At 37.5% G+C, this 23,750-nt stretch overlaps 1 long non-coding RNA gene across 1 annotated transcript in view; it reads left to right on the forward strand.

Moving 5' to 3' along the window:
• Positions 1-16,514, forward strand: part of LOC137498356 (uncharacterized) — a 71,057-nt gene extending 54,543 nt beyond the window's left edge. Inside the window, exon 2 of the long non-coding RNA XR_011017754.1 lies at positions 15,124-16,514. This is a non-coding gene — a long non-coding RNA (uncharacterized lncRNA). The remainder of the gene's footprint in view (positions 1-15,123) is intronic.
• The last annotated feature ends 7,236 nt before the right edge of the window (positions 16,515-23,750 follow it).

Here is a 23,750-nt window from a genome sequence, read left to right on the forward strand (position 1 = left end):
AATTCAGAGATTCAGTAGATGATTGTCAGGAGTTGGAAACCGAAACAGAAGATACAGAGGGAAACAAGAAGCTTCTCATTCACAAATGAAGATCTTTTCAGAGAAATCCAACTGCTTCAGCAAGGAAAAGCAGCAGGAAGTGATCAAATTACTGGGGAGGTGATAAAGACAATGGGGTGGTATATAGTGCCTTATTTAAAATTTCTCTTTGACTATGTCATAAATAATAGTGTAATACCAAAGGAATGGAAGGAATCTATAATAATACCAATTTATAAAGGAAAGGGTGATAAAAGGAAACCAGAGAACTACAGACCAATCAGCCTGACCAGTATAGTTTTTTAAAATACTGGAGAGTTTAATATCAAAGTACGTCAGAGGGATATGTGATGATAAAAATTGGTTCATGAGGAGCCAGTATGGATTTAGAAAGAAATTTTCTTGTGAGGCACAACTGGTGGGATTTCAGCAGGACATATCAGATCAATTGGATTCAGGAGGCCAGTTAGATTGCATAGCCATAGATCTTTCCAAAGCCTTTGATAGAGTGGAACATGGAATATTATTAAAGAAATTGGAGAGAATAGGATTGGACGTAAGGGTTACACGTTGGGTAAAAACATTTCTCAATTCAAGGGTTCAGAAAGTCAAAGTAGGAAATAATATATCGCAGGAAGAGAAAGTTTGGAAGGGAATTGCACAGGGTAGCATAATCGGTCCGTTACTTTTCTTAATATACGTAAATGATTTAGGGAACAATATAACATCAAAAATAAGATTGTATGCAGATGACATAATTGTTTATAGAGAAATAAACAACATTGAGGATTGTTCAGAATTACAAAGGGACCTTGACAATATCCAACAATGGGTTGAAGAGAATAACATGGAGATTAATGGAGGCAAATCATCTGTTACAACATTTACAAACAGGAGTCTTAAAACTGAATTTGAATATACTTTGGATGGGGTAGTTATCCCAAAAGATGGCAAGTGCAAATACTTAGGTGTAAGATTTGAAAGTAATTTGCACTGGAAGGGTCATGTGGATGACATTGTTGTGAAAGCATACAGATCGTTACATGTCATAATGAGGCTACTTAAAGGATGCAACAAAGAATTAAAAGAGAAAAGTTACTTAAGTATGGTTCGTCCATTATTGGACTATGCAAACAGTGTTTGGGATCCTCACCAAGAATACCTAATAAAAGAAATAGATAGTGTGCAGAGGAAAGCAGCAAGATTTGTAACAGGGGATTTCAGGAGAAAGAGTAGTGTATCAGAAATGTTAAAGGAACTAGGGTGGGAAACTTTAAGTAAGAGAAGGGAGAAAACTAGACTTACAGGATTATATAGAGGCTATACAGGGGAAGAAGCATGGGGAGATATCCGTGAGAGGCTTCAGTTGGAAAATAATTATATCGGCAGGACTGACCACAAATATAAAATTAGAAGGAATTTTAGCCGAAGCGATTGGGGTAAATTTTCATTCATTGGGAAGGGTATGAAGGAGTGGAACATTCTACCAGGGGTAGTGTTTGATCCTTTTCCAAAATCTGTACAGATATTCAAAAAGAGAATAAACAGCAACAGGGAAATTAAATGAAATGTTAGAGGGCATTCGACCAGTGCAGGTTAATGTAAATAAAAAATGTGTGTGAATAAATTAATTCCATCCCCTGGTCTAAGGAGTTTGGACAGCCAAAGTAGGGGACTGCCTTTAGGGGTGAAGTACAGTGGGGACTTTGAGGGCCCTGGGACCGCTACGGTAGCTGTGAAGGCCCTTCAGGAACTCTGAAAAGTGGTGGCAAAAGGGGCTCTGGTTAAGACGCAGCAGGTTGTTATGCCACTTAGGTTCCAGAATGGGTAAAGAAAAGAAAAAGTAAATAAATGCAATGTAAATTTTAATCGTATACCAGTTGTACAGTATCATTTGAAGTAATTCCACATACTGTATATCAGTTGACTATGTTTGTAAGTAGTACAGGAGATATTATAAGTAGAATTTTGTAAACAATGTAAATTTATTAAGGATGAGCTGTGTGTTTAATAGAAAAAATTGTTAGCGTAAATTATATAATATTGTATTATAGGAAAATGTTATTCTCTTGTTAATTTAATATTTAGTGCTTGACAATAATGTATTTTAGTGTACCATTTGCCACCGAGGTAGACACCTCATTTGCAAATAAAGAGATTTTGATTTTGATTTGAAAATAGCAATATATATATTTGTCATTTTCTTTACAAAATAATTGTTTCTAATCTCCTCACTAAGCCTGAACCTCTTGGGGAAGGTACATCTTTCCATTTTCTGAGAAGACACTCTTGCAGGGACACATGAAGAAACACCTGTGTTTAATTTTACTTTTAAGGATGAGTCTGATGTCTTTGGAAGGAGGATGGATGCCCAGTTGTACTTACTCATAAAACAGTTATTGCCACCAGCATTGTCTTTGTAAATACTGTACTGGAGTGATAGGAAAGTACCTTATCCAGTACAGATGAAGCTACTAGTTCTGTTGTAGTAGAACTGAATAAGTTATCTTCTTCATCACTTAATATTTTCACATATCGGCAGCCCTGAAAATGGTTTTCCATGGTTTCCCATTTTCACACCAGGCAAATGCTGGGGCTGTACCTTAATTAAGGCCATGGCCGCTTCCTTCCAACTCCTAGGCCTTTCCTATCCCATCGTCGCCATAAGACCTATCTGTGTCGGCGCGACGTAAAGTCCCTAGCAAAAAAAAAAATATTTTCACATTTCTGCTTCCACTCACATTGCCTCACCAGCCCTAGCCATTTCATAGGTGGAAACTGCTCCCTGCTTCAGAAAAGAAATGGCACAACTGTGATCTTTCATCCAGGAGATAGTGGGTTCGAACCCCATTGTTGGCAACCCTGAAGATGGTTTTCCATGGTTTCCCCATTTTCATACCAGGCAAATGCTGGGGCTATACCTTAATTATGGCCACGGCTGCTTCCTTCCTACTCCTAGGCCTTTTCTATACCCATCATCGCCATAAGACTGATCTGTGTCGGTGCAATGTAGAAAGAAAGAGAAATGACTTCTTTGTTCTCCGCTTCTTCTAGCCATGAACATTTTAAGTAAGAACCAAACCTGCTGCTATGATAAATTTTTTGCTTGCCATCACCAAGACAACCCTCTTTTGTGAACCTTCCTGTAAATCCTTAAGGTATACATTCCAGAAATGGTACCCATTAACATGTAAGAAATTTATGGTATTTATTGAACTTGCACATATCTTATTCACTAATCACCAAAATAATGGGCAAACGTTTAGCTCTGTCAGGAAATAAATTCCAGTATGCAACTTAAAATTCCATTATCTAGAAAGAAGCTCGTATGCATTATGTTCGTAACTCTAATGCTATGGGAAATTATGCTTTTACGTGTTAAAGCACACATTCAAAAGCAACAGCTGGTCAAGCATTTTTTTGACTTGCTTGAAAATTTACACTTAAAGGGCGATATTGAACTTTCGAAATTTACATTAAGAAAGAATCTTGAAACCTTCCCCTCAAGTTAACTTTCTGGAGCTATCACCTTTTAAAAACATTTCTGCCATTGCCTTGTGCTGGGTTCTTGCTCCAGGAGTATTGACTACTAATATAATGTACAAAGAGCTCTTTGGAAATAAATTCATAGAGTTATTAACTACTCATTTGGTTGCCATGTCTTATCGTCCTGTCAACAATGGGTACCTTCTGCTAGTTTATTTTTATTGTGTACTAGCAGTTACCCATGGCTTTGCTTGTGTGGATTTCATAATTTGATAAAAGTAATTGATCCTCGGTACAGTACCAAGACATCTAAAAATCACTAAAATATAAAACTCACTGAAAAACTGAGTTACATTTACCCAACGAGCTAGAATAACATAGAGAGGTGGAAGCGCTACCTGGGTGATGCTAATAGAACGAAAGTCCGCCATGTTTCCTGTGGTCACACAAACAAGGGGGCATGGCCTTTAAATGACGAAAAGTGTAGAAAATACGCATTTTAGAATCACTGGGGGAGAATTAAAGACCGTTGCCGATAGCTTGAAGCATTAAAGCGAATACCGCCACTTCACCATATTGCGGCACGAGGCCAACATCACGATCAGTTGACTGTAGGGTGGTTCGAAATCATCGCACAGTGACACACGAATAGGCCTCGAAATCGGAACAAGAGCATTACGCTGCTTGGCTGTTGTGGTTAAGCGTAAATTAGAATAAAAACGATGGACATAAATATTTATGACAGGAAGCCTTAAAGTCATAGGGACCTACAATAGGTTACAACCTCATTTTGTTCATATTTTTAAAATTATTGCATCCTCATGAGTACTGTGTTCCTTTCTTAATCTGTTTACCCTCCCAGGTTGGTTTTTCCCACGGACTCAGCGACGGATCCCACCTCTACCACCTCAAGGACAGTGTTCTGGAGCGTGAGACATTGGGTTGGGGGATACAACTGTGAGGGAGGGCTGCACCTGCTATGCTGAACAGGGGCCTTGTGGGGGGAGAAGGAAGCGGCCGTGGCCTTAAGTTAGGTACCATCCCGGCATTTGCCTGGATGAGAAGCGGGAAACCACGGAAAATCACTTCGAGGATGGCTGAGGTGGGAGTCGAACCCACTTCTACTCAGTTGACCTCCCCAGGCTGATAGAATCCCGTTCCAGCCCTCGTGCCCCTTTTCAAATTTCGTGGCGGAGCCGGGAATCGAACCCGGGCTTCCAGGGGTGGCAGCTGCTCACGCTAACCAGTACACCACAGAGGCGGCCCATGAATACTTTACCACAATAATCGTTTAATGTAATTATTTATTATAATATAGGGGAGATATCATGTTTCTCCCATTACCATGTCATACTGGGATTACTAGCTGAAAGGTAAGCTTGACAGTTGTCCATTATGAAGTGTGGCATAGTTTTAAAAACCAAGGCAACAGACATCTACAATAAAGGCTGTATACATTTCAAAAATAGCAGTAAAATACTGTATTTAGCATACTTGGTGTACGTTTGAACGAAATAAGTGATTTTTTGTGGTTACGTTTTCTTGGTGGTGGGCGCTCCATTTCCTTTATTTGTAAATGTGAATGAAAATTAAATAGTGCTGGAAATGTACAGAGCATAAGCAACTGAATTGAGTGGGATACCATTTATCTCTTTTCGCCCTTACAACGCACTGTTCCGTTTATTCCTTGTTCTTTAAACGAAATCTGAAACAAAATTCGACAAATAATTACCGTGGCTATCCGTACTTTCGCTAAGTAAACAATAAAATGGATTTAATTACAAACAGAAATTACAAAAAGGAATCTCGGCTATAATTCAGTAATACTTAAAGTACGATATATCCTTGGTTTTATTACTCCGATTAGAACAACCATACGCTGTGCTAACGGCTGGCATTCTTGAAAGCGAGAATCTATGTTTTCACTTCTTAAAACTTAGGGAATTAAATTGGCATGCACGATCTCCCTGTCACCTCAACATATGCTCTCGTGCCAATTCGCTTTGTTTTGACAACCGTTAACATGGCTGCCCCTTATCGACTTGCTTCAAGCAGGGAGCGCTGCTGACAGGCATACAGCCCCTCTATGTTATTCTAGCTCGTTGCATTTACCGCAGAAAGTCTTTGTAAACCACATTTCTGGTATTGCCTTTTAATACTAAGATGCAACATAGAACTGTACATGTGATAAACAGTCTTCTCTCAAGTAAACAAAAAAAAAACAACATGTTTTTAAAGGACATTACAAATACTTATTTCTACGTCTGTAACATCTTCAGTTTTGACGTATAAGTATCCCCATAAAAATAATTCAACCACTTCATCAGTCCTTCCCCCAATCCACCCTACCCCCATCTAAGTGGATGTTCTGAAAACAAAGAAATATATTTCTTTATTTTTAAAGCAGATCCCAAACACCAATTTTCACATCTTTAACATCTTCAGTTTTTGAGATGTACTTCGTAAGTATCCTCGTAAAATAATTTAACACTTTCTTCATTTCTTTTCATCCCCGTTAAATGCCTTTTCCGAAAACATAAAGAAAATACACTTACCTGTATTTTTAAAGGACTTCCAAATACTAAGTTTCATATCTGTAACATGGTATGTTTTTACATATAGGCTACTGTAGATATACTGGTACTCGTTTTAAAAGTTCACCCGCTTTTTCAATTCTTTTCACCCCCTTAAGTGGATTTTCCAAAAGCAAAAGAATACAGTAGGCTACATGTTTCTTTACTTTGAAAGAAGATTCCAAATACAAATGTTCTTGTCTATAACATCTTCAGTTTTTTAGATATAAGTATTCTCATAAAAGGAATTCAACTCCTTTTCCAGCCCTCCCCCCAAAAGTACGTGTTTCTTTATTTCTAAAGCAGATTCCAAATACCAATTTTCACGTCTGTAACATCTTCAGTTTTTGAGACATAAATAATAAAAAGATTTCAAAGTTTTTGACTTCCTTCCACCCTCTCCCCTAAATGAATTTTCCAAAACCAAAACTATACCTGTTTATTTTTAAAGGAGATTCCAAGTACCAATTTTCACATCTGCGTCATCTTTATTTTTTGCAATATAAGTATCCTCATACAAAGAATTCAACTAAATTTTATTGGTGGGGACGGACCAAGTAGAACTGTAGAGTAACTCGGTTCTTGAGGTTATGTGATGTCACAGTGGAGCACCGATTCAACTTGAATACTCCATATAGCACTGCAGGTGCTTCAGTAAACCTTCCAGCCAGGCTACACTCGCAACACCACCATGCTGTTGCTCAGAATCCAGACTGAGATGTCTGTTCTATTTGTATGTTTCCTTATATATTGTACCAGGAAAAGTTGACTGTTAATAGCATGAGGTCTTTCTAAGGGGTAGTGAGTCCTTAGGAGATGGTACAGAGAGAGGATGGCAAGGCGAAATAAGATATTTATTTCATTCTTTGGAATCCCCTCCTATTGTGTCGCCAAATAATGAATATTTAATTGAAAATAAATCCCCATTCTCCCTTTTTTTTAAACAACAGAACATCGAAATTAATTCACATGAAATTTAACTGAATAATATTTCCCAATTTGATATGTCCATCATATTCTTCATGTCATAGATCAAGAATGTTGTAAATAAATGAGAAATCCTAAAGTCTCTCTCTCTAGGGGTATTTGCGATTTCATATTTACACTTCCTACATGAATTGAGTAAAGCAAATTTCTTCTCGAGAACACGTTAAACTTGAAATCAAATCTAGTCTTTTAAAGTTCTGAGCACACGTTATGAAAAATATGGCAAATTTGGAGTTTATGTTATACTTTCACCACGAATAGTGCACTTAATTGATACCTCAAAGTTCTAATAAACGGGAGTATACGGGAGCACTTTGTTGTTGAAAGTCTTTCTTGACTTGGAAAACGTTAATACTGTTCAAGTAGAATATTAATTAAGTAAACTCTTTAATGTTCTTTGTCCGTAATGACTTAGTTCATAAAGGTCCTGCTTAAAGTCAGAATTTAATGGAAAAGCACTGACATCACCTGATATACGCCTTCTCGAACAGTGGAAAACCACTCTGCGAACAGCAATCTGGGATTCGGCTGTCAGCAGGTCCCAACCTGCTCCATGGTAATGTGCAGGCCTTCAGGCTGAGCAGCTCTCGCTTGGTAGGCCATGGCCTTTAGGTTTGGTTTGGTTTATATATGATATAACGCAATGGTATGAGTAGAACTTAAATGATCATTTCTGTGTGATTTGGATTTAGGAGAACTTAAGATATAAGTTACGACACCAATAAATCATTTTTCAGATAACTGATGATAATTTGAAGCAATACCTTACCCTAATATTAAAAGGGTTTTATCAAGCTTTATCAGTCATATCTTACGGATTCTAGGCCCAAGTTTATCAAATTTGTAAAACCGGTACACCGTGTGTACGAAAAATATGTGTGCTTTTTCAGAAAAGCTGTTTAGTTCTAAAAGGTTATCCCCGATGAATTGGAAAGAGGCGAAGAGGGGAAAAGAAGAAGCCTAAAAATTCTAAATTTAATGTCCATACGTTGTCTGAATCAACCACCTTGTAACCTGTTTAGTTTTCTAATATGGTCATTGAAAGTCATTTTATAACAGTTCAATTTTTACTCACATGTGAAAAGAAATACCAGATCCCTTCTGATAGCGATCTGTTCAAATAAAGGTTGCACACGAATTCACCCTGGTGAATACGGTACCTTTCCATTCCACGCGTAAGGCCTAACTTACTTCCATTTAATATTCTCGAAAAATTTAACTAGCGTGTCGTACAAGTTCTCACATTCCTTGACGATATTAGACAATATAGTATCACTCCGTTACATATAATACTACAACAGATCCACTAACAAACATGATTCAAAACGAAAACATGCAAGGGACAGTAAACATTACCACGTGCTAACCATGCATTCGAAGCTGAAGCGCCCGCAACATGGCGATGCGCGAATGTGTTCAATATTAGTGATGGGCGATATTTCACGAACTGTGATTTTTTCACTGACATCAAGAAATCACGAGTAACGACTGTTACTTTCTACGCTATCACTGTGATCAGTCGTGATTTCACTTCAAGTGATCATCGTGCGCCCTCTTAACTCCATATACAGAACTAGAATGTTGCTACCTAAACTGTGACTGTGATCGATGTTGTGATCAGTCGTGATATCAAGGATCGCATGATATCACGACATGTGCTGCCGCAACGGTATCCATGCGAAGCGATGCGTTCAAGGAAGCAGCATCGCCATGATTACCAACAGTATGGACATTTGTTGATTTAATTTTTTAAGGACGTCAACATATCGTTCAGTATATAATGTATTTGTAGGAATTGAGCACATTCCTCCCGAATATATTAACAACTGAAACACTTATAATCCTCGGCATCGCTTGCAATATCAGTTTCAGGAAATTGTCAGCTGACTCGCAGTGTGGTATTATTTTTAAGCGCGCGTTCAAAAAAATCGTGGTACACGGGACTCTCCTAGAATAGTAACAAACATGTATTTCTCCTGTATTTTGGAATGCCCGGGGGCATATTGTCACTGAAGCTCAGTATTAGGAGCAAGTTGACTGAAATGGCGTTTTCTAGAAAAAGGAAGAACAGTGACCTGTAGCAGTCCTTTAAAGAAGTGGATGAAAATTTCACAATATGTAATATGAGCAAACAGAAATTGTCTTAAAAAGAAGTACTTCAAATCTGAATAAACATTTGGAATGCGAGCACCTCTCACTTGCTTTGCCAGAAAGCAGTAGTCAACAATCGGCATGTATCTGATGATACAGACCTGGGATTTTGGACTCTAAAAAAAAATGTTTTAGGCACCTAAAATGGCTTTTTAAACAAGTAAATAGGTTTTTAAAAGAGAATATAGGCACTTCAAATATGCTTTAAAAATAGGCAGAAAATCGACTTTAAAATATGACAATATAGACCTACACTGTAATGTGATATTTTTTTTTTACATTAAGTACAGTAATGTGGTATAGGCTACCCTTTCTAAATAGGAATAGTTGCAAAATGAAGGCATAATTAAACAGGCGTTTATTACAAACAGCTATGGATTAGGAAACAAAAAATTTTCATCAGTACTGTACTAAAATTAAATTAAATGCGTAGTACTGGTATGCGTATTTATTTGTGAGGAACATTCCTACTGCACTTTTCAGTCGTAGTTTGCTTTACAGCACATAACAATAATCTTCTCCAAATTTTCCACAGTCAGGCTGCGTCTTTTGTCTGTTAAAACAATTTTTAAAGCAGAAAAAATGTGCTCTACACTCACAGATGTTGGAGGGGCATAGCAAAATTTACCTACATTTTTCAGTTCAATTTCACTAGGTAGGTCTACTTTTCCCCATCCATTACCTGATATATCCTTTCCTGCACTGAATTACCTAGATTCTTCTGCAATACACTAGCCCACCTGTCTTTTATTTTATCCCTTACTTTACCCCTAGTACTTTGTATAATATTCTCAGCTTCCTCAATTACAAAATATATCTGTTTGAGACTCTACTTTTTTTCCTATTTTTGTAATGATTGACTGGAAGAAATGAAAAATTTGCCTGAATATATGCAATGTCTCTCTGAACACTGGAATAATCCTTTAGCAGATCTTTGCCCATACGACACACATGCAGAGTTGTCTGTTAAAGGCATATTGTCTATCACAGATGTTTGATATAATACAGGGCAGCTTCCATTGAGGAACCCCAACGGCTGTGGTGGAAAAGAATAGAGTGGAATTTCTCTCAGAAGATGGCTATTCTTGATGGAAGCTTACAGAACACTCTCTTCGTTGTTGAAATCAGATTATTTACTGCAGGCAACTTGGCCCTAACTATTTCTGCGAGTCTGTGCAAGGCATGGGCCATGCAAGTAACATGAACATTAAAGAAGGGTAGAAAGTTTTAATGAGAGGTAGAGTAGCAATCATGTAGGAAGCAGCATTGGAGACAAGGAGGAGGTCTTTATAATCATCAACACTCCCAGGAATCATCAACACTCCCAGGATACAACAACTGGAACCCCTTGTTGATGATGTACACAATGCTTTGCTCTATTTTCTGAAGCTGTTTAGAACAAAGGAGAGCAGTAAATGCCAATTGGGTTCCAGTTTTCCTACTATAAGATTAGCAATGTACCTGCCCACAGAGTTGCTGGTTTTGTCCACATACAACCCTATGTAAGGACTCCCAAATATCCTCTGTGACTGGCAAAATTACCTCCTATATCTAAGTAGTTTTTCTTTAATGTAGATGTTGAAAGTATGTGTTGTTGGTGTATTTCTGTAAACAAATCTCTGAAAACATGACTATGCACAGAATTCCAGGGGATATTTTCAGCAACTAGGGCTCTAAACATATGAGCATAGAAACTACTGTGGATTGTGGAAGGTATACTTTGTGTGAGCAGAGTCTGTCCAGTGTTACTTTTCATGGTTGATTTTGCTTTGTGACTAGCACTATCAGCATGCTCTTGTGAAATCTAAAACACAATAATGTGATGAAAATTAGACTAAGCTAAGGAATAGCTAATGAATAAAATTTGTAATTTTCAATTATTTCATTTAAACCACTACTACTCTAAAGTTAACAACAAGAACACTCCAGGCCTTGAAAGGTCTTGGCTTTCATTTACAGCTGCTGCGCAGCTCTAGGCTTGCAGATATTAGATAGCTGTGTGGTCAGCACGTCACATCCCTCAAGTGTATTGCCGTGCCTCTTAGACCGCTCCTCATTGTAGCTTCCCAATTGCCCTCACGCAGCTGGGTCAACGCCTTTCCATACCATATATTTTTCTAAATTACTGCCGGTACTGGTATCTAGGGAAAGGTGCACTGGTATCATTAACCTTACATTAGGTGGCTGGGAATAGTCATTCATCATTATATTTTTCACTTGTGCCAGATAAATGTGTAGAATTTCATTTCCTAGCACATACCAAATAATCGGTTACAGTATAAAACACGACTGTTACCAATGTTGATCCTATTTTTTCCTTGACATATTGGTTGAACTTCGGCATGTCTACAAAAAACAAATGTAAATAATAAAATGATTATGTTTGTACGCCTAGAAGTAAATTAGGCAACGACCGTGTCTGTAATGCAACCAAAATGTAGGCTGTTTATTAAATGCAAACCCTTAGGTGGCTGATTTTCTTATAAATGTTTACACAGAGATAGCCTAATAACAATAACAAGGCATTCTCTTGATCAAAAGCTACAAATAACAAGCACCAAGCAGCACGGACGATGCGGTGATTGTGATCACGTCACGACTAAAAATCACTGATATCAGAAAAACACGATATCAAATCACGCTGTGACTCACAAATCACGGTATCGCTCATCACTATTCAATATTCCGCATAGCATCAGCGCGCTCTGTGAGTCTAGATAAGTAATATTAAAGTCTTTGGGTACCACGCCCCTGGAACCATTCCCGCGTAGTACCAAATCTCCGTCGATCTCCGCCGTTCTACGTCGATCTCCGTCGTTCTACGTCGAAAACGTGCACTATTTGATTTTTGCACGGTTATCACTGGTGACTGTTTCACAATTTATCACCATTCACTTCGATGAGAAATACGTCGGAGCGAGTCTTTTATCGTCTATCACGATCATGAGAAATATCGTTCACGGCACAGTTCATCTAACCACTTACTGCTCACTGTTCGTAGGGTTAAATTAACTTACATTTGGAACACAGTTTGTAATTGCTCAACTTCACAGCAAAATAAATAAGCGACTCTCTCTTGTAATACCTCAATTATTCAAGTATAAGTCCTATACTTCACGATAGCACTGGGTACACAGTTAATCCACATGCATTAATTTTAAATAGCACAGCCTGTTATGATGACGCGCGAACAGTTCTTTTACACAAATGACAGTGTTCTAGGCTCCCAAGACAATCAAAGTGTTTTAACCTTTTTTTTACCCCCTTAAGAGGAGTTTCTGGAAACCAAAAAATTATGTGTTTTTCTTATTTTTAAAGGAGATTACAAATACCAATTTTCACAGCTTTAAACTGTTAAGTTTTTGAGATAAACACATTTTAAAAATTCACCCCACCCCCTTTTAACCCACTTATCGATGGAATATCCAAAGACCCTTCCTTAGTGAGCACTTACATTGTAGTATAAATGTATCATCCAAATTTCATTACTTTATGTCCAGTAATTTTGCCTCGCCGATGATGAATCAGTCAGTCAGTCAGTCAGGACATATTACATGTTATGAGTCTCATTACGATAGCCGTATTGGAGTACAGAATTTGTTTGAAACTTTTACAGTCAGGGCATGTTATTTTATATATATATATACTAGCAATTACCCGCGGCTTCGCTCGTGTGGATTTCGTAATTTGATCAGGGTAATCGTTCCTCAGCATTGTACTAAGACATCATCTGAAAATTCCGTAAGTGTAAAAACTCACCCAGAAATTGAGTTTCATTTACCCCAGAAATTATTTGTAAACCATGTTTGGGAAACCAGTATTCGGGAGATAGTGGGTTCGAACCCCACTGTCGGCAGCCCTGAAGATGGTTTTCCGTGGTTTCCCATTTTCACACCAGGCAAATGCTGGGGCTGTACCTTGATTAAGGCCACGGCCGCTTCCTTCCCACTCCTAGCCCTTTCTTGTCCCATCGTCGCCATAAGACCTATCTGTGTCGGTGCGACGTAAAGCCAATAGTAAAAATTGAGACAAAGTATAGTCGAGGGATAACACACCGCATGCGCATGATGTCCCGATTCAAATTTTGAGATAGTATTACAAGGCTTGGACTGCATCGGTTGCTCAGAATGCATCGAGAACTCTCGATACGCTTTCCAGCAGTGCCTCTAGACAAAGACCGCATGCGCCTGACGTCACTATACAACATTGAGATAGCATTATGAGGCACGCACTGCATGATTACAAGTAATAATTACTAAAATGGTATTTGTTACTTGTAATTTGATTACTTTTACTCAATTACATCCAACTCTGGTAACTCTCCATAATTCACTACCAGTTATTGACATATTTACACCATTTGCATTCTTCAGAAGCAAGAATAAAAGATTCCTTTGAAGTCTTCTCCAGGTTTCTATGTTTTCCGTCCTTTCACACCATGACCTTTTCACTTGCTAACTCTGTAACAGACCCTTGCCAGTGTTATCGTTGCCATTCTTGTTGCATTGTTATTGTTGTTAACTTACTGTTGATACTTAATGTTGTTTTTATCCCAATTGTTATCTTATTATACTTATTTAAAATTTGTTATATTATTAGTGTAAAATGGCCCCACATCAGCTGAATCTAATAATATTAGTGATTTAATTAATTAAATAAATAAAAAATAAATAAATTTGCGAATATAAGAAATGGACAGATATTCTCCAATATTGTTATACAGTAACTACCCCAATATAACATTATTCCCACCTACCGCCCATCCGTCATAGGGTACATAGGTATAAGAATATCTTACAATATTGAAAGTGCACTTGACATTATGCCAGCTGTGGACCTAAAAATGACCAGCATGGACTGAGAAATTTCTTTTTGAAGTAATTTTACAATGGATCTTACCTGAACATCAAAGAAAAGAGGGTGTCTGTGCTAACAAATGACACTGCTCGTTATCTAACAGCCAGATGCAATAAGAATTTTTACCTGCACTGAAATCTAAAATGTAGCTAGGTATCAAATAGTAGTAGTAGTCATCATTGTAAAAGTCATGAGTCTATAGATCAGTTTGGTGCAACAGTCCAAATTACCTTATTACGTGCTAAATCGTTCATCCCTAAGCAACTATTCCAACAAACATTTAGCCCAATCACTTCATATTAATTTCTTGATCTCCTTCTACCCTTCATACATTCATGACTCTGTATACATCTACATACATGAGTTCCTAATATTTCAAGGTATGTCTTGTCAATCTATCTTTTTCTCTTTGCCAAATGGTTGTCTTTTCACCAACTCAATTCAGTACGTCTCTGTATATATGATCTTCTTAACGAATGTTACTCTATAACATCACATTTCATTCCCTCATCTTCGTCACTATTTACTTTTAAATTCTTCTACAGAAACCTCTACTTAAGAAATATACTATCAATAAATTAACTAATTTTATATAATTTACCAATTGACTAAATACTTCAGTTTCCACTAATTTTATTTGGTTATTTAATCTACAACAAGTAGCTCCTCTACTTATACATTTTATATCGTTTTTTTTTATCCTGCCCCCATCTCTTGAATAAGCAGTTGGTACTTAGTGAGTAAGGTAGGCATGAAACTGACAGAAAATCCCTCTCAAGCATAACACATAAACATAATAAACAGTGCATAGCTGTTTCTAGGGCAGTCCTCCTGTTACTAAAACTATAAACATCATGAATAGCACTTTGCTAGGGTTCTGTACAATCCTTCAATTAATTGTTCTAAGGAAGATAGCAGTTCATGAAAAGCATTGATGCCACAGGGTTAAAATGTATTGCTTGTTAGTTAATAAGATAACTGTAATATACCAGAGGCACAGAGCAAGTAATTTGTATGAATTTACTTTCAGACTCACGACGTGGCTGTGTAGCTTCTAGAACTGGAGGACCTCCAATCTGCAGAGATGTTGAGCGTCTCAGTCCACATGTTCGTAGACGCAAAAAGCCAATACCACCTGACATGACAAGCTTCAAACGCAGAGACAAAGAAAAGTTCAAAAGCCAACCATTTTGGATACGTTACAATGATGTTGTGGATGTACTAACTAATGACACACGATACAAATCTAAACCTGCAAGGTTCTCAATATGGCTGTAATTTTACCACCCAGCATCTCTCAATTTTCATGTCCTTTGTGAGAGTTATTAATAATTGTGAGCACTCTTTCTATGTTATTTTGTACCCATGCATATTTAAACTCACCTGAATTGTAATATGGAAACTCTTTGTAAAAATGCTAGTCATATAGCACCTGTTAAAAACTATACAAACTTTTATTGTCCGAGTAAATACTGAAGGGTAAAGCTGTGGAATTTTGAAGTTATGTTTTGATATTTAAGTGTTTCTCAAAGAATTGCTAAAGAACACATGAGAACTTAACAATACCTACCTTAGAATCATTTAGTCGTGGTGTGCTTATAAATTTGTAGCTACAACAATTAAAACTGTATAAAAAGATAAACTGATCACGGGCTACTAGTTCGCATATTTAGGAATGAAAGAAATAGTCATGGATACATTATATAGGCATGAAAAAATATAAAATATGACTAAACATACTGAATAGCTTTACCATCCAAATTGACTGATTCTCACCTTAAATATGGTGAGGTTTCTGGAAATGGCTTTGAATGAGAAATAGATTTAGGTCAGTGTCCTGCATGGCTGAGTATGAAAACAATAGATTAAATGAAGTAATCTGATGTTCAGCTATTTCAACAAACTGCCAGATGGTTCTGTGAAGCAGTATTGTACACTAAAACCATTCATGAAATACTGTATGTTCGATTATCCGTGTCTGTGTAGAATGTGTTCCTTCAGGTAATACCTTTGCCTGCTATTGAATTGTACCATCACCAACACCACCAATCAGTTTGCTGTCACCCAGCAAATAATTTAGTCATGCTACATGGTGTTTATTCTTCTTAACTGCCATTATGGGTGAGAAAATACTTTTGATCATTTATAATACACAAGCCATTAATTAATGTGTTTGATAACACAATGGGAATACTGTGAGATTAAAAAATGTGCATTATTAAAATTGTTTAGAACAAGAACAGATCCTCCTGCTTATAGTGTTAATCTTACAGTTATAAGTTACTTTTGAACTTCAAACACCTGTGGATGAAAGCTGTATTGTTACTTAAGAACCAGTACCATGCCAATGTTACACCAGAAAGAACATAATTTGCTGTTAATCTATATGGTATATGAAACAATAAAAACTTAAAAATATCATTCCAGCATTAATTTGGAGAATAAACAGATAGATAGATAGATGAAGAGAGATATATCTACTTAGGATTGCCTACTGAACCAAAACTCATATCTGAATGCTCTTGTCAATTTGTTAGGTTCGACAGAGTTGAAGAATTTGAGAGATTAAGGCAGGTCTTAATTGTCCATGACTATTATTAGTAGGATATCTTATCTTAGATCTCTTAAAAATTTATAAAATGTTATATTTACAGTCGTTTATGTATTAATAATGATTTTGATCATAGTTTAAGAGGATAAAGTCCAACTCCTTGCCTGAATAGTCAGTGTACTGGCTTTTGAATCAAAAAGACCTGGGTTCGATTCCTGGCTGGGCCAAGGATCTTAACTTTGTATGGTAAATTCCTCTGGAATTAAAGGAAATAATCTGGCTAATTTTTAAGTAAGACAGTAAACATTTGTATACTTACTTGTCCTTGTTAGTTATGCAATATTGAACTGCCGCATTTGGCTGTATTCCGTTAGATATATGATGAAGTTTCTCAAGCTTCATTATTCACAGGGGCAGGATAGGACAGTTACGAAATGTTTGGCTAAGTACAACCCTGTGCATACAAGCTGTTTAATAATCTACATTGTTGTGAGTTCTGTTGTAGAGTATCTGCGGACACAGAAAAGGATTTGTTCAGAAGCCATAACTTTCAGTGTTGCCCTGTTTGAGTTAATATAACAAGGATTTTCAGTCAATCTGTTTTACATCTGTATTCTAAACAACTGTGGTGATTAATTTTACATTTTACTTCCCCTTAATATGTTGCTGTTTGAGTCATCAGGCCATAGACTGGTTTGATGAAGCTTTCCATGCCACCCTATCCTGTGCTAAACTTTTCATTTCTATGTAACTATTGCATCCTACATCTGCTCTAATCTGCTTGTCATATTCATACCTTGGTCTACCCATACCATTCTTACCACCTACACTTCCTTCAAAAACCAACTGAACAAGTCCTGGGTGTCGTAAGATGTCTCCTATCATTCTATCTCTTCTTCTCGTCAAATTTAGCTAAATCTATCTCCTCTCACCAATTCAATTCAGTAACTCTTCATTCATGATTCGATCTATCCATCTCACCTTCAGCATTCTTCTGTAACACCACATTCCAAAAGCTTCTATTCTGTTTCTTTTTGAGCTAGTTATAGTCCATGTCTCACTTCCATACAATCCAACGCTTCACACGAACGTCTCCAAAAACATCTAATTCCTATATCAGTGTTTGAAGTGAGTAAATTTCTTTTCTTAAGAAAGCTCTTCCTTGCTTGTGCTAGTCTGCATTTTATTGCCTCCTTACTTCTGCCATCATTAGTTATTTTACTACCCAAGTAACAATATTCATCTACTTCCTTTAAGACTTCAATTCCTAATCTAATATTTCCTGCATCACGTACCTTCGTTCGACTGCACTCCATTACTTCTGTTTTGGACTTATTTATTTTCATCTTGTACTCCTCACCCAAAACTTCGTCCATACCATTCAGTAGCTTCTCGAGATCTTATGCAGTCTCAGATAAAATAACAAAATCATCAGCAAATCTCAAGGTTTTGATTTCCTCTCCTTGGATTGTGATTCCCTTTCCAAATTCCTCGTTGATTTGCTTTACTGCCTGTTCTATGTAAACACTGAAAAGGAGGGGAGACAAACTGCAGCCTTGCCTCACTCCTTTCTGGATTGCTGCTTCTTTGTCTTTCATTTACCATAATAAACTCTGATTATTACTACTGGCTATTGGCTTTACGTCGCACCGACACAGATATGTCTTATGGCAACGGTGGGAGAGGAAAGGGCTAGGACTGGGAAGGAAGCGGCCGTGGCCTTAATTAAGGTACAGCCCCAGCATTTGCCTAGTGTGAAAATGGGAAACCTCGGAAAACCATCTTCAGGGCTGCCGACAGTGGGGTTCGAATCTACTATCTCCAGAATACTGGATACTGTATATCTCAAATATTATTATAATATTTAAAGATCCACCTATTCAATACAATACAATATAATCCACTATTTCATGTGGTTAAAATTTATACATAATACATAAAAGTCATAGGTACATGTTTCACCCTTTTTTTTACAGGCATCATCAGCCTATATCAATCTTAAAAATGAATGGATATGGAATCTTTCTAATCTTATAAACTATAGAGTAAAATGTTGGACAATGATTTTATAAAATATTATAGACCCCTTCTATAATGTCTAAAATAATGATATTGCACAGAAAGTATGTTAAAATACTGTGAATTAACAGTTTTTTAAGATAACTTCAATACGGAACCAAAATGAGAATAGTTACTTGTAACTACTGGATACTGGTCGCACTTAAGCGACTGCAGCTATCAAGCTCGGTAGACTGATTTTTATACGGATAGTAGATAATTCTTCGTTCTCGGTATCTGATCCCAATCACCTCAGAATCCTAAATAGCTTGGTCCAATCAACATAATCGAATGCCTTTTCTAGATCTATGAATGCCATGTACGTGGGCTTGTCCTTCTTGATTCGATCCTCTAAGATCAGACGTAAAGTGAGGATTGCTTCACGTGTTCCTACATTTCTTGTGAAGCCAAATTGATCTTCTCCCAACTCAGCTTCAACTTGTTTTTCCATTCTTCTGTACATAATACATGTTAAAATTTTGCAGGCACAAGCTACTAAACTAATGGTGCGGTAGTTTTCACACCTGTCGGCACCAGCTTTCTTGGGAATAGGTATATCAACATTCTGCCGAAAACTGGATGGGACTTCTCCTGTCACATACATTTTACACACTAAATGGAATAACCTTGCCATGCTGGTTTATCTTAAGGCAGTCAGTAATTCAGAGGGAATGTCATGAATTCCAGGTGCCTTGTTCCTATTTAGGTCGCTCACAGCTCTGTCAATCTCTGACCTCAAAACCCCATTTCATCAGCATCAACAGCCTCTTCTTGTTCCAGAAACAAATTATCTACATCTCTACCTTGATGCAACTTTTGGATATGTTCCTGCCATCTTTCTGCTTTGTCTTCTTTCCCTAGAAGTGGCTTCCCATCTGAGATCTTAATATTCATACACCTAGATTTCCTTCCTCCAAAAGTTTCCTTTATCTTGTGTATGCAGCATCTACCTTTCCTAGGACCATCCAACCTTCGACATCCTTGCACTTCTCCTTCAGCCATTCTTCCTTAGCTACCTTGCACTTTCTATCCACTTCATTCTTTAATTGCCTGTATTCTTTTCTGCCCTCTTTATCTCTAGCATTCTTGTATTTTCATCGTTCATCAATCAGGTTGTGTGTCTCCTGAGTTATCCACTGATTCTTAGTTGATCTTTCCTTCCTTCCTAACATTTCTTCAGCAGCTGTACTGACTTCATTTTTCATGACTATCCACTCTTCCTCTATTGTGTTTCCTTCAGCCTTTTCATTTAGTCCTTGTGCAATATGTTCCTTGAAACAATCCCTCACACTCTTTTCTTTCAACTTGTCTAGATCCCATCTTTCTGCATTCTTTCCTTTCTTCAATTTCTTCAACTTCAGATGCATTTCATGACCAACAAATTGTGGTCAGAGTCCACATCTGCTTCTGGAAAAGTTTTGCAATCCAACACATGTTTCTGAATCTCTGCCTAATTATAATGAAGTCTATTTGGTACCCTCCAGTTTCTCCAGGTCTCATCCACATATACAGCCATTGTTTGTGGCATTTGAACCAAGTATTGGCAGAGACAAAATTACGATCAGTGTAGAATTCAACCAGCCAACTTCCTCTTTCATTCCTTTGTCCCAATCCGAATTCTCCTACTGTATTGCCTTCTCTTCCTTGGTCTACCACTGCATTCCAGTCTCCCATCATAAATAGATTCTCGTCACCTTTTACATACTGTATTTAATCTTCTATCTCTTCATATATTCTTTTCATTTCCTCATCATCCGCTGAACTAGTAGGCATATAGATCTGCACTATTGTGGTGGGCATTAGTTTGGTGTCTATCTTGACAATTTTTTCACTATGCTGGTCATAGTAGCTTACCCACTGCCCTATTTTCTTATTCATTATTAAACCAACTCCTGCATTTCCCCTGTTTGATTTTGTGTTGATAATTCGGTAGTCGTCTGATCAAAAATCCTGTTCTTCCTGCCAACGTACTTTACTTATACCAACTACATCTAACTTTAGTCTATCCATCTCCCTTTTCAGATTCTCCAACCTACCACAAAGATTGTAACTTCTAATAATAATAATAATAATAATAATAATAATAATAATAATAATGTTATTTGCTTTACGTCCCACTAACTACTTTTTAAGGTGTTTGGAGACGCCGAGGTGCCAGAATTTAGTCCTGCAGAAGTTTTTTTTACGTGCCAGTAAATCTACCAACACGGGGCTGTCATATTTGAGCACCTTCAAATACCACCGGACTGAGCCAGGATCGAACCTGCCAAGTTGGGGTTAGAAGGCCAGCACCTTAACCGTCTGAGCCACTCAGCCCGGCGATTCTAACTTGTAACATTCCACGCTCTGACTCGCAGAATGTCAGTATCCATCTTCCTGATGATCCCCCCCCCCCCACCTCTCATGTAGTCCTCACCCAGAGATCCGAATGGGGGACTAGTTTACCTCTTGGAATATTTTACCCGGGAGGAAGCCATCATCAGTACATCATTCATTCAGAGAGAGCTTCATGTCCTTGGGAGTTAGTTACAGCTGTAGTTTCCCATTTTTTTCAGCCGTGTAGCAGCATCAACACAGCTAAGCCATGTTGAGTATTATTACAAGGTCATATCAATCGTCTAGACTGCCACCCTTGCAACTTCCGAAAGGCTGCTACCCCCTTTTCGATGAACCATTCCTTAGTCTGGTCTCTCAACAGATTCCCATCCGATATGGTTGCACCTGCGGCTCGGCTATCTGCTTCATTGGGACACGCTAGCCTCCCTACCATGGCAAGGTCACATAGTTCTCAGGGGAGGCACCTTAATATATGATTTTATATTTTCTAAATTACAGAGAAGATTCCTTCATCTCAATAATCTGATTGTCTGAATCATCCAGACCCCGGTGTTCTTTTAAATGTTTACAAAGGTGTACATGGTAAAGTGAGAAAATGCATTTAACATAAAATTGGGATCCATCACTATAAAAGAGTGGACGTCAATTCATGGAAATAGAGGGATGGAGAGGAAGAGGAGCAAGAAATAGTAATGGATGGCAATCTGCAGTAAGTGAAGCAATAGGAAGAGCTACCATACCTAATCAGATGTTTTCCTTGTTAAATGTATGCAGGATATTGTAGACTAGAAAGAGAGTAAAAACTGAGAAACAATGAACTCCTGATGGCAGATATAAAATTATACAACTCAAATCTAATGAAAACTATGTTTAAAAAATGTAGGAGTTATTAAAAGACTAAATGCCTATTGAACTGTACTGGCATTCAGAACCTAGTGCTACACATCCTCTGCTGGGCTCTGTCTCCACTGCCTGGAGGACAACGCAGGCATCTCGTCAAGGCAGCATGTAAGGGGAGGGGAGCCAGTGGCAATAGCTACATGAGTGAAAACTATTGTATTGGAAGTTTACTCTGACCTGATTTCCAGGCACTAGTTACAGTGATGCAGAAGGTTTCACTGGAAAACTTGTTGCAGGTCATCTTTGGTTATACTCCACATAACCTTTGTGATCTCTTCCTCGAGAGCCCGATAAGTACATGGGTTTTTCCTGTACACTTTGTTTAAAGTTAAGCCACATACAAAAGTCACAAACCTTTAAGTCAGGGCAACAAGGGGCCAAATTCTGCGGGTAACTACTCCTTCACCGAAAATCGAACGAACAGCTTTTAACCCTCTGCTGCATGAATTATTTTTAGTTTTCGTTTGGTGAAGAAAATTTCAGGCTTTAATGTTCAACATACGTTCAGTGTAGTAGATGTACCGGCAATTCTTAACTAGGGCTAATAGCTTAACACACATATGTGATGTGGATTGCCATAGTTGAATATATATATATATATATATATATATATACACACACGATTTTTCACGATTTTACGCTAAGCTTTGAACATTCAAAGACCGAACATTACTACCTACTGGCTATGGGTACGTACTGCAAGGCGCAAGTACAACTTGCAGAACCGTAGGTCGGTAATGTCTTTGAGGTTGAGTGAAAATTATTGTATTGGAAGTTTACTCTGACCTGATTTCCAAGCACTAGTTACAGTGATGCAGAAGGTTTCACTGGAAAACTTGTTGCAGGTCATCTTTGGTTATACTCCACATAACCTTTGTGATCTCTTCCTCGAGAGCCCGAAAAGTACATGGGTTTTTCCTGTACACTTTGTTTAAAGTTAAGCCACATACAAAAGTCACAAACCTTTAAGTCAGGGCAACAAGGGGCCAAAGTCTGTGGGTAACTACTCCTTCACCGAAAATCGAACGAACAGCTTTTAATGTTGTTTACGTGTGAGAACTGTGTTATTTAATTGCCTTTGGCTTATCAGCCATTGAAATTGTTCTTTTTATCTTTTTAGGGTTTAAGGTGTTTATGTTTTCAATACCTATTTAGTGTATTTTAGTAAAGTTAATAGAAGATTTATTAAAGTGAGAATTTAAAAAAAAAAAAAGTTTGCAAAATGTTGTTCACATACCTCTGAATTCACTGTGTCTCAAAAAGAACTTAGGACTGATTATCTGTTTTACACTGTTCCGATACAGACTATTCTAACTGTTCACATAACCACTCAGATGAAACTATCACTCATAAGAATATGGGGTGGGATCCACAGTTCTATCATGTATGGATTGTATGGTCAGCAGTTTGATTTATGAACTGCAGATATTTTGTGATGATGAAACTATCATTTTATGGCCTTTACAGGCAGAGTCTATATACATGCCAAATTCTTGGGAGAGCCACCAGATTTTTTTAAAAATATTCTGTTCCACCCTCGCTTTGATATCTTGAAGTAGTTCTTCACTGAGAGCTTCTTCCTATCAGAAACAGAGCCTGTCTCTCTCCATGTTTCAAAGAACAGCATTACAGTACATTTTGATGGCCAAGAAGCCTCCAGATAATGTTGGTGGTAAAATTTATGTAAACGTCTTTCATACAACTTCTTTATAAAAATATATTTCATCGAGATATATCTGCTGCTCTCTTGTGTATTGCATCACTGCTATCACATGTCTGGCATGTTAATGTAACCCCACTCAAATGCAATT

Source organism: Anabrus simplex, chromosome 2 (genome assembly GCF_040414725.1).
Source record: "Anabrus simplex isolate iqAnaSimp1 chromosome 2, ASM4041472v1, whole genome shotgun sequence".
Lineage (NCBI taxonomy): Eukaryota > Metazoa > Arthropoda > Insecta > Orthoptera > Tettigoniidae > Anabrus > Anabrus simplex.